Source organism: Schistocerca serialis, chromosome 2, assembly GCF_023864345.2.
Source record: "Schistocerca serialis cubense isolate TAMUIC-IGC-003099 chromosome 2, iqSchSeri2.2, whole genome shotgun sequence".
NCBI lineage: Eukaryota > Metazoa > Arthropoda > Insecta > Orthoptera > Acrididae > Schistocerca > Schistocerca serialis.
In genome coordinates, this window is record NC_064639.1 from 743,237,420 (window position 1) to 743,250,466 (window position 13,047).

Sequence of the window (13,047 nt, forward strand, 5' to 3'; positions counted from 1 at the left end):
CTGGAAGAAAGACTGACAACAAAACATCCCTTAGTATGAGACCGAATTTCACTTACTCTACCATTGCAGGTAATAGGTGAGCAGTGTCTCCCAGGATGTAATACACTCATTCACTCGTTTTGGCACTAATGCTCCAGGACTTTTTAAAACTAATTATTCACACACAACGCCTTTCTTTCAGAGTGTCCTACCCGACAAGTGTTCTGGGCGCCTTCTGTTTTGTTCCACACGGACAATAACCAGTCGCTCAAAGAGGCCTCCACTCAGTTGCGTGACTGTTCGCGAAAAGGGAACACAGCTTACGATGTTTCCCGTTATGCAGTTAGCGAAGACCGTAGCGTTGACTCAGTACAGTGTGCATGGTGTAGGAGATTTAATGTGACGTAGACATTCTCTCCGAAGAAGGTGGTATCGACACATCCAGGGCAGTTGTGAAAAAAAGCAACTTGTGAAGAAGCTCATATTTACGAGAAACATGAGTGGAGAATCTGGGATTTTTTTCCAGCAGAGCATACATACAGCTAGCCATGAATGTACGACTCTTGAACTCACCACCCGTGAGTTCAAAGAAGAGACAAATGAAAATATATAGAGTGGAGCTTCATCAGTTGCTTGCTCGGAATGCCAGCTGGAGATGAAAAAAATTATTCAGTCGTCTCTAGTTGTTGGTAACTAACTGAAAATTAACGTGAGTGGTTGCATCACTGACAAATATGCGTGGTGTCCAAAACAGAAAGCTCGTCTGAATCCGCTGAACATCAATGACACCGGTTCAATTTTGTTGATAGGACATCGTATTGTGCTTTCCTAGTCTAGCGCGACTAAGAATCATTCACTGAAACCTAACCCTTCAGTTTAGTGGACTCGAGCTAGCCGGCCGCGGTGGTCTAGCGGTTCTAGGCGCTCAGTACGGAGCCGCGCGACTGCTACGGTCGCAGGTTCGAATCCTGCCTCGGGCATGGATGTGTGTGACGTCCTTAGGTTAGTTAGGTTTAAGTAGTTCTAAGTTCTAGGGGACTGATGACCATAGATGTTAAGTGCCATAGTGCTCAGAGCCATTTGAAACATTTGGACTCGAGCTAGCTTCTCAGAAAGACGACGAACAGCATTTTTGGTGTTGGATGGATGACCCGTGTGTCTATGCCGCAGTGATGGATTCATCGGTAAGATATTCAGCATCGATTTCTAGTCGCTACACTTCGGAATCCCTACATCTGAGACTTACATCAGTATCATGTAGGAAGAATTCATGGGCGAATTCACAGTTCGTGTTCAGGAAGCGCCGTTTGTTAATGCCTCCCTCCCTCTCCCCAAACTTTGAAATATAAATTACGTCACCCCATTTAAATGTCCCAAGGTATGTAAGAATTTAATAATAATGATGGAAAAATGTGTAAAATGTCTTCATACGACAATAATTTCATTACAGCATTCGTATTACAGTGTTTTACTATAACGTCCAATAAATTACTGTTTTGAGATGTACAGCATTTGAACAGCACTTCTCCAAAATTTTGAGACTTACACCCTGCTACTAATTTTAGAACTATAACAACGACCAACCCGCACATCACTGACAATATCGTAATTCACGCGATATACGCTAATCACCAAAAAAATGGTTCAAATGGCTCTGACCACTATGGGACTTAACATCTGTGATCATCAGTCCCCTAGAACTCAGAACTACTTAAACCTAACTAACCTAAGGACATCACACACATCCATGCCCGCGGCAGGATTCAAACCTGCGACCGTAGCGGTCACGCGGCTTCAGAAGCGCCTAGAAACGCACGGCCACACCAGCCGGCCGCTAATCACCCACAACATTATGACCACCTACTGTAAATTTAAACGCATCCAGGTGATAGCAGCGGAAACTGACAAGGAGTGACTGCTACCCGGACACACGTACAGAACGTGCAGTATCACTGAGCTTGCTGTTCGTGTGTAGAATGGGGAAGCGCGCGATCTGTCTGAGTATGACCGAGGGCAGATTGTGATGGCCGCTCGGCACGAGCTTTTCGGAAACTGCACGACTTGTGCGGAGTTCGAGGAGCACTGTAATGTGTGTGTCCAACGCGTAGCGAAACCACGCCCAGACTTCGTGCGTTTGCGCGGCAATCCCTCGTTAGGGCAGTTGCCGGACGTCGTAGGCTGGTCAGTCTGGTAAAACAGGACAGGCGACGAACTGTGTTGGAACTAACATCAGACTTTAATGCCCGGCAGACTACAAGAATGTCTGAACACACAGTACACCGGACACTCCTATCGACGGGCCTCCGCAACCGACGACCCATGCATGTGCCAATGTCAGCAGGACAACATCGGCATCCACGACTGAAATTGGCACGTGACCAGCGCCACTGGACGTTGGCACAATGGCACAGCGTTGTATGGTCTGATGAATCCCGATACCTTGTTCATCATGTCGATGAGAGAGCGCGAATCCGTCGTCTTCCAGGGGGCGACAGGTGTTCACCCAAGCGATTGATAAATACTGTGTTTCGACGAAGAATTTTCGCTTTTCAGCGGAGTGTGTGATAATTTGAAACGTCCTGGCAGATGAAACCTGTGTCCCCGACCGGCACTCGAAACTGGAGTCTTTTTCTCTTTCGCAGATGGAGCTATCGAATGCGGCTCACAACCCATATTCACCGCTTTACTTTCGCCAGTACCTCATCTTCTACATTCTAAAATTCACCGAAGTTCTTCTGTATACCTTGAATGATTAGCACTCCTGGGCGAAATGATATTGTGGAGATATGGCTTCGACATTGCCTGGGGTATGGTTTCCGGAATGAGTTTTCACTCTGAAGCGGAGTGTACGGTGATTTCAAACTTCCCGGAAGATTGAAATTGTATCAGACCGGGTCTGGAACCTGCAAGTTTTGCCTTTCGCAGGCAGTTTTCCTAGAATAACTCAGGAGTCGGCCTCACAGCTATATTTCCGCCAGTACCTCATCTTCTACCTCCCCTCCCTGCTTGGGTAGTTCAGTCGGTAGCGCAAAAGTCCCAAGTTTGAGTTCCGGTCCGACACAAACATTTAATACGTCAGGAAGTTTCAAGTACCCTACGTGAAAAAGTGCTTGTTGTATCTAGAATTCCATACCATTTTCGAGGCTCTTAATTTCGGTGCTACTTTATTCTCCGATAGTTAGCTGTGAATTTTGGGAAATGATATGTATGTGAAAATATAAAAGCGTCTACATTTTTTTTGGGGGGGGGGAGGGTTTAGAGGTGGAATGTCGCCCATAATTCTCCCCCCCCCTACCGCGTTGGATTCGGGCCAGGGGCACGACAAACACGTGATTCTCTTTCTGTGATCTTAATTATTAAAAGCACTTGAGAGGAATTTATTTTATCTTGGATGTCAAATCAAATGTCTTTCAGCCGTCTAGTTTCCAAACTTATTTCATTTGGCTACCAGTTTCGGCGATTTGGTATGCCATCTTGAAGCCTCTGACCGACGTGTAGGAAGATTTCACGTCGGTACTGGTCAAAACAGAGGCCACCAGTCGAACACAGTTATCTGTAGATTTCTGCTTCAACCATCACCTTGTTTTGTGTAATGACGTAGGTGGTTATACGAAACTCACTGGTAAGTCTTTCCTACGTCATGAATCACAACTTGGGCCTCGCTGCTCACTATGTTCTACGTTACGTTAATGAAACAACGTCCGAAAAATATTTCTAACTTCTTTGCACTAGTTTTCTGCTTATCCCTAACAACATACAATTTTACAGTAGTATTTTTTTAATAATTCTTAAAAGCTGGTTATTAATGCCTGGTCTCCAGACCATACGATCACAAAATGATGACGTGATTTACTATGGAGGTCATCTGAGAAACAGACGGTCTACAATTGTACTACTTCTGCTCCATTCTAATGCTGGCTTAGTCTCTGCATTGCACTCGAATTTTGTTTTGCATTCACGGCCGACATTCAGTGATACATGTCAGTCTGGACCAGCACCTTCATGTTTGTGCACAGGCAGTATAATGTATTAGAAGTGTAAGCCACGGGCTGTGTGTATTCTGCAGAATAGTACGGTTATCCACACATGATTTAATCAAAACACCCAAGATTGTTCTGAAGTCCGTACATACTGAAGCACTAGACATTCTAAGAAGATAACGTTTGATTAATTGTACACCATGAAGCTCCATACCACATTTCCTCTGCTAAAGCCAAGGGCAGCGTCTGTACTCACGTGCTAATGCGGAACGCGGGCGTCGCCTTGCTACCTCCGTCTGGTCTCCAATTGCCCGTGCCTACCCGTTATGACACATTATCGTTACCTCGCTATTTCGACAGCGCTGAGTTTATCTCATCCTGTATTTGCACACCTTCCGCTACCGACAAGGAAATGCTAGCGTCTATCGAAATATTTTCTTGCAACAGGTAAGTCTTGGTACGGCAGTTAAGAAAAGACAAACTTTCCCTGATGATTGCTAATCCTATCCACATGCAAGACGGATGCAGCAGCTTGAGCTGGAGAATTATAGCTACAGCTATAGCTCACACAAATACCCGAGACAGCTGCCATGTTTCCTGTGTCCCCAGGGAGCCTCCTAACGGCCGCTGACGCCTGCTCTGTCAACGCAGTTGTTACGGCCAAGAGCTTCTAAGGTCAAGGTTACCATCACCCGAAAAAAAAAAAACTGCTCATACATTTTGACAACGTGTTTCACAGGGTTAAAGTGTTTAGATTGCAATAATATTTTATTAATGACTGCTTTCGATTTCGTGTAGAAGTCTTTTCCAAAAAATGAGAAACGTTTAGCTGCTGCTGGTGCCTCCTAGAATACTGACGTGGCAACACGATCGTAAACTGCTCTACTATAGAGTCGCCACGTGAGCATTTGAGGGGCCGCCAGCAACAGCTAAACGTTGCTCGTTTTCTGGAGGAGACTTCTACACGGAATCGATACCGGTCGTTAATACAATATTACTGCGATCTAGACTTTTACTTTAACCCAAAACAGTCAGTGTCGCCAGTTCACTACTGTTGAAATACCATTCAGGTTGATGTTTAACTCAATACCATTTTCATAAAGAATGCAGTACCATTCGCAAAACAGGAAACAATTGTTCATCTTCCTAGGCCGAGCGGTTCTAGGCGCTACAGTCTGGAACCGCGCGACCGCTACGGTCGCAGGTTCGAATCCTGCCTCGAGCATGGATGTGTGTGATGTCCTTAGGTTAGTTAGGTTTAAGTAGTTGTAAGTTCTAGGGGACTGATGACCTCAGGAGTTAAGTCCCATAGTGCTCAGAACCATTTGAACAATTTTTTTCATCCTCCTAACTCATAGTTCTCTGACGCAACCGTGTGAACTATACATGCCGCACCACTTCGCCCAGAGCAGAAAGAAGAATGGAATGGTGGGTTGCGCAATGTCCACTCCATTAAAAGAAACCACACCCAATAGGCGGTAAGAGAATACGAATGCTCTCCCTGTCTTTCCATTACAAACATAAACATTCGAAATTAATTTGTTGATTATGAATTTTTTAATATCAGCACTATTAGGTGTAGATGTACTATCCGTTAGTGACGTATGAACATTTATGCAGAACTGGCACTGAGACAAGGATTTCCCGGTTATGTATTCAAGCACGCTCCCTCGGGTGACACAAATCTCCAAATGCCACGTTATGTACACACTTATTTCATAGTCCAGTGTGAATGAGACTACAAGGAATCGATATAATGCACACAGTGTGATGTACGGAGGTTTGGGTCAGTTCTGGCAGCGTGTGTGGATAGCCGAAGTCGTTCGCAAGATCGGCCCCGTGTGCCGAGGGAGAAGTTAACGTGTGTTCCGCTTCACCACAGCGTCGCGTGCACATAGAGAGCTCTACCTCTGGGCTGTTTGTACTTCCGTGTGTGTCACATTGTCGTTTGGTTCCTACCGACAATTGTTGCCTGTCTGCTGATGGTGGGGCTGCCATGGATTTCAGGAGAGTCCCGAGAAAAGGTATAGAAGTATCAGTTTCGAGAAATCCACGCCTTTCATGCAGCCCAGATCTGTGAGATGTGCCAGCTCGTATCGATTCTGTTTTCGATATGAGTCGCGCTCTTTCGTTTCCGGGTGTTCGAAGAGGCTAGGTGGCATACGGCGACGGCGGGAGTATTGTGGAGAGTACTTGGCGGCCAGTGAGAAAGTGGACTGCAAGTGAATAGTGCTTCTCTGTGCGGCTGGGCTGTTGGATTTAGGATTTGGTTGGCTGCAGTGTGACTTTTCCGGGCTCCTGGTGGCCCTGCCATAGCGCCCTCTTGAGTGTCGCCACGTTGTAGATGATGGTTCGGTTCCACCTTCGCCTTGGTCAATGGTTTAGTTTTTGGTTAGCTGCAAAGTCAAGTGTTTTCTATTTCAATATATATATATATATATATATATATATATATATATATATATATATATATATATATATATATATACTCCTGGAAATTGAAATAAGAACACCGTGAATTCATTGTCCCAGGAAGGGGAAACTTTATTGACACATTCCTGGGGTCAGATACATCACATGATCACACTGACAGAACCACAGGCACATAGACACAGGCAACAGAGCATGCACAATGTCGGCACTAGTACAGTGGATATCCACCTTTCGCAGCAATGCAGGCTGCTATTCTCCCATGGAGACGATCGTAGAGATGCTGGATATAGTCCTGTGGAACGGCTTGCCATGCCATTTCCACCTGGCGCCTCAGTTGGACCAGCGTTCGTGCTGGACGTGCAGACCGCGTGAGACGACGCTTCATCCAGTCCCAAACATGCTCAATGGGGGACAGATCCGGAGATCTTGCTGGCCAGGGTAGTTGACTTACACCTTCTAGAGCACGTTGGGTGGCACGGGATACATGCGGACGTGCACTGTCCTGTTGGAACAGCAAGTTCCCTTGCCGGTCTAGGAATGGTAGAACGATGGGTTCGATGACGGTTTGGATGTACCGTGCACTATTCAGTGTCCAATCGACGATCACCAGTGGTGTACGGCCAGTGTAGGAGATCGCTCCCCACACCATGATGCCGGGTGTTGGCCCTGTGTGCCTCGGTCGTATGCAGTCCTGATTGTGGCGCTCACCTGCACGGCGCCAAACACGCATACGACCATCATTGGCACCAAGGCAGAAGCGACTCTCATCGCTGAAGACGACACGTCTCCATTCGTCCCTCCATTCACGCCTGTCGCGACACCACTGGAGGCGGGCTGCACGATGTTGGGGCGTGAGCGGAAGACGGCCTAACGGTGTGCGGGACCGTAGCCCAGCTTCATGGAGACGGTTGCGAATGGTCCTCGCCGATACCCCAAGAGCAACAGTGTCCCTAATTTGCTGGGAAGTGGCGGTGCGGTCCCCTACGGCACTGCGTAGGATCCTACGGTCTTGGCGTGCATCCGTGCGTCGCTGCGGTCCGGTCCCAGGTCGACGGGCACGTGCACCTTCCGCCGACCACTGGCGACAACATCGATGTACTGTGGAGACCTCACGCCCCACGTGTTGAGCAATTCGGCGGTACGTCCACCCGGCCTCCCGCATGCCCACTATACGCCCTCGCTCAAAGTCCGTCAACTGCACATACGGTTCACGTCCACGCTGTCGCGGCATGCTACCAGTGTTAAAGACTGCGATGGAGCTCCGTATGCCACGGCAAACTGGCTGACACTGACGGCGGCGGTGCACAAATGCTGCGCAGCTAGCGCCATTCGACGGCCAACACCGCGGTTCCTGGTGTGTCCGCTGTGCCGTGCGTGTGATCATTGCTTGTACAGCCCTCTCGCAGTGTCCGGAGGAAGTATCGTGGGTCTGACACACCGGTGTCAATGTGTTCTTTTTTCCATTTCCAGGAGTGTATATATGTGTGTGTATGTGTATGAGCTGTGATCTTGATAAGCACGAAGTTCTTGCTGTGATATTGAAATAGACTGTGTCCTAAATTTTCCTTTCTTTCTAATACTAAACCTTTTGTATTTTAGTTGTTTTCCTTCGGGCGTCCCTAAGAGACGCGTGCTGCGGCGCGGTCCGATTACGTCGTCTGACGGTTTGGCCCTGCGTTTTTTTGTACCGGCCCTTATATTGAGTGAAGGAAAACAAGTTGAAAACTGTAAACAATTTTCGTATTAAATGTAGCACGCCTCTATCTGACTTGGTTCACTTAAATGTCACTTATTTTAATTTCGATGTTTGAGCTTTTCTTAATGGTAATGTTAGTCCGTGGAGTAAATATTTTTATACATGCTTGTTTCGAATACCTACCTTCTGAGTAGCAGTAGCAAGCCCGCACAGGCTGTGTAATTATCTACAATTTGGAACCGCTCTCATTGGTTTATTGCGCCGCTAAGGCAACAAGTTTTTTCAGGTGCATTGATGTTATTTATCTTCTGATAAGTGTTAGTAACAACTCATGCAAGTTACAGCTTGTTCTCACACCATCCGTATTCATAAATTTTCTCTTAATTCAGCCATGAAGGTTGTGATGAACTCTCGGCACAGCAGTGATTAACGTTAAGGAGTAAATTTTAGATCGGCTTTCTTTAATTGACTTCCCTGACACATGCCCATTCTGCTTGCCATTTCGTATCGAGTCTGTTACAGAATACATATTTTATGTTAACTGATTTTTATCTGTACTACAGGTGCGGGTGGACATACATTTGTTATTTAAAGACTTGCTAAAGGTTATATTCTTGCTGTGTTTTTACCCCTATCTCTGCATTGCACTCGAATTTTGTTTTGCATTCACGGCCGACATTCGGTGATACATGTCAGTCTGGACCAGCACCTTCATGTTTGTGTACAGGCAGTATAATGTATTAGAAGTGTCAGCCACGGGCTGTGTGTATTCTGCAGATTAGTATTTTTGACTGTCCTCTTCTCAAGACCAATGAAAGAGTTACGAGCTTTCCTAATTTTAAAACTCTAGTAATTTTATGACTGTTTCAGTGGTTCTTTCATTTTTTTTAAATCTTAAAGACTGCTCTTATCCATGGATTTGTACTGGAATGGTGCGTAAGTTCGTAGTGTTCTTCCATAAGTTTAATATACATAACAAAGACCTGAGTCATCAATAATACAGTGTGGGGCGGTAAATGTGCACGGGACGAATGGATACGATTGGACGTGAGTTTCTGCATCTACATCCCCGTGACGAGCACACCACCTGTACGCCCGCCACGTGATCCACACAGGTTCAGAATGTAGGGCAGGCTGTTTCAGTGTGAGTGGAGCAGTGCAAATGGGACGATGGTACTGATAGTGGAGCAGCGGGTGGTGACAACGAAGTCGTGGAAATGGTGTGGTCAATTGTTGGTTGAGAAGTTTAATGCTGTCATAGCAAGGAGTGCCATGCAACGCTTAGCGCAAATAAGGCGTCAGACATAATCTGTTTCGAACAAGCGAGAAAACATTCCGAAACGACCCGGCACACCAGAAAATGTGGCTGCAGTTCACCAGAAAATGCTTCAGACCCCTACCAAATCAACACGACATCTATCGCAAGAGGCCGACTTATAACGTCGATCATGCAGACGAATACCCCACCTGCGTATGAACCCCTAGTGAGTGTGTTGTTAAGACTAGCAGATGTACCTCAGCGCCTCCAGTTTTGTGAGTACCTGTATACTGATATAACAATGAATGAGTTGGAAAGTGATCTGTTCTTTGTCTGATGAAGCCTTGTTTCATCTGAGTGGTTATGTCAGCTCGCAGAATCACAGGTCCTAGGCAGCGAAGAATCCGCATAACTTCCACCAAACACCACTGCATGATCATAGGGTTGGGGTTTGGTGCGCAGTATTTGCACGCCGCATCGTTGGTCTCCTCTTTATTGATCAGAATCTGACCTCGGCATATTACATTGCCAACATTTTCAAACCATTTGTGGCAGCATTAACGGAGGAGAGAAAAACCTACAATTACTTCCAACAGGATGGGGCAAATACTCCTACAGTTGGCGAGCATAGGAGCACGCTTAGTCTTCACGCCTGACATAGTTAGCAGAGGTCAATGTGGTCGCAGACCCATCCGGCGAACCAGATCATCTGATCTGTCAGGGTGCAGTTACTTTGTGTGGGTAGCCCTCAGTTGTAAGGTATATTGCAGTAAACCTCATAGACTTCAAGAGCTGCAATACAATATTTCGGATGAGATTGCAGCAATTCCAGAAGTCCACCCTCGATTCCACTCCAGCAGCTTGCTGACCAGGGCTCAAAAGTGCCAAGAGATGAACGGCGATCACTTTCAACATATGCTATAGTTAGGTTACTATTGCAGTCCTTTTCCTCTGCTATGTTTCTTTGTTCTCTGGAACTCTGTTCCGCGACTGTAGAAATCACTTGATTTCGAGGTGAAGAACTCGTAAAGCCTCATTTGGAGCTCATTATTATCCGGAAAGATGGTTTCTTAAAGGTTGTTCGATAAAGAGCAGATAAGGTGAACATCTGAGGGAGGTGAAAAAAGTGCGTGCGGAATGACTTTCGAACGTGTCTGCTGTACAGACTTGTTTATTAGTCTACCACAAAGCGGGCGGGCGTTTTCGTGGAGCAGCATCAGTTCATACGGTCTTCGTGGTAGTTGTTCCTGGACTGCGTCTGCGAGACATCTCAGTTGTTGACACTAAATGTCAGCATTGATTGTTACACTTCGTGAACGCAAGTCGTTGTCACCACATCGGCGCTGTTCCACCAGATGTATAAGATTATCTTTTTAGGATACGCACAAGTCTATGTACAGAGAGCTGCTGCGTTGTTTGGCCTCATTGTTAGCATTTCAGGTCACCAGTAACGATAATGGATTGGAATAGTCGGTGTTGTTCACGAGCTAATTGATGACGAGCAAGCAAAGATGCACATACCGCCACTCGCTTATTTTTGTGATTTTGGCTTAGAGCAAGCGGTTCCCGTACACCCGATTTTTGAACCTTCCCCATTGCATGTTAATGTCGCACGATGGTGGAATGTCCCCAGTTCGAGCAAACTGCTGTGGATCATTGTGGACTAAACGATCTTCAAACCTGAACATCTTCCTAAAGATGGAGAGTGACTTACGTCAAAACGATCCTCTTTAAAACGGAAAACCATTATCTTGTCGTGCTGTGTCCAACGGCGTTATGCCCATACACGGCCGGCCGGTGTGGCCAAGCGGTTCTGGGCGCTACAGTCTGGAGCCGCGCGACCGCTACAGTCGCAGGTTCGAATCCTGCCTCGGCCATGGATGTGTGTGATGTCTTAGGTTAATTAGGTTTAAGTAGTTCTAAGTTCTAGGGGACTGGTTACCTCCGCAGTTAAGAGCCCTTTGAACCCATAAACGGCGTAAATATTCCGGGCTGCCTCCGCTGCTGTCACCCGTCTCCTGAACGTAAGCAGAAGAATGAGTCTGAAATGTTCCAATTCCTCCGCTTGCTACTTCATTTTTTAGTTTCCACAGCCACACTCACTATCTCCAAATGACAATACGACGACATGTAAAATCAGATAGCACCAATTAACCACTAATAAAAAATGACAATCTATAAAGAAGCCCAAAGCAATCGGAAAACGCTGCTAAATATTTTGACTTTTAGTACTAGTAACTTATTTTACTGCGGCTTCGCTTTGGGCGCAGTTATTGTTTTATGTAATTTCGAGTTGTTGTAAATATGAGGCCATCTATTGTTTACTGGATCAGTAAAAGGTTTGCCACGTAATTTGAAGCTGCTGAAATTTGAGTCCCCTCACTGTTTTGTTGGATAGTAAAGTAAAAAGAAAATTTTTAACTTTTTAAGGTCCGAAATGTTTGTCAATCCTTTTAATGTCTGAGTATGGAATAAAGATGTTGCTCCTTTTAATGGTGAATGATGTTTTGAGTTACCTAGGGGCCAGTCTTTTCATTGAACAGCATTTTCTAGCGCCGACTTAGGCACAGATACCAGGCTCAGGATCTTTGGAGATTCATCACTGACTCGTTAATACCATTCATGGAACGTCTGATCAGGTTCATACTGTCTTTTTTAACACTGATAAATATGTCTTTTCGTTACATTCTTGGATACTCTACAAGTGGATAGGTTTCTTTTGCGTTATGGTTCTCAACTTCCATTTAAGTATTAGGATGGTTCCATAAGTATGGTACTTCTTGCTTATTCAAAACTTGATTACTTAAACGTCCAAATGTTCGGTCCCCTGCCGCAGGATAACGACAGTTTTGTTAAGCATAGTGATGACTGGGTGCTGTGTGATGTCCTTAGGTTAGTTAGGTTTAAGTAGTTCTAAGTTCTAGAGGACTGATGATCATATATGTTAAGTCCCATAGTGCTCAGAGCCATTTGAACATTTTTGATAAGCAGATTTTGGTCCCTTGTGATAATGTGAGGGGTATATGAGACGAACGCTGGTCCACCCAACACCGGGTGCAATGTTTCAGCGGAATCCGTTCAGCACAGATGGGGTCAAACGTAACATTCTTTCCCATCAACAGGTGTGTGGTTACTGCATTCATGTAGCGTATAGTGACCAATTGGGGACGTGCTTTCTCTGTAATGAAAGTGGACACCTTAGATCAAATTTCCTGCGGCGGGTATTTGTATTGTAGTCCTGATTTGAGCAGCGTTCGAAAATTCACGAAATACGTGCCTCGCCTTCCCCGCATGAAATGGAACAACAGAGGGACTCACATCTTACTGCTCCTAAATTTCCGCCATGTCCCTCGCAGCATGGCCGTGAAATTGTTGTTCCCAAGACGACAGTGTCCCCGGTGTAACATAAGAGTGTTCTGTCGTAAGCAGGATGGCGAAGAGTCAGATGTGTACTCTCACCCACCACTCCCTGAAATAATTTTTTCAGTTTATGTGTCTTGTAGTACTAAGTTCTGCACTCGTGATGGAGTCGATGGTGCGTAAACAGCTGCTGAGATCTCTAATATTTCTCCTTGAGTTCCTGCCGCAGTTGAGGTAAGCTCTCTGGAATCAGCCAGGGGTGAGGAATCGATGGACCTTCTTGTGTATAAGTGATTCAACAGCAGCTATCTGAGGTGCTCCTCAGCCCACCTATTCTCATG

General features: G+C 45.8%; 1 protein-coding gene across 1 annotated transcript in view; it reads right to left on the bottom strand.

The window, feature by feature from the left end:
* Positions 1–4,250, bottom strand: part of LOC126455685 (C-type mannose receptor 2-like) — a 45,050-nt gene extending 40,800 nt beyond the window's left edge. The window contains exon 1 of the mRNA XM_050091450.1: positions 4,216–4,250. The gene's annotated coding sequence lies outside the window, so the exon portion shown is untranslated. The remainder of the gene's footprint in view (positions 1–4,215) is intronic.
* Positions 4,251–13,047: the final 8,797 nt, after the last annotated feature.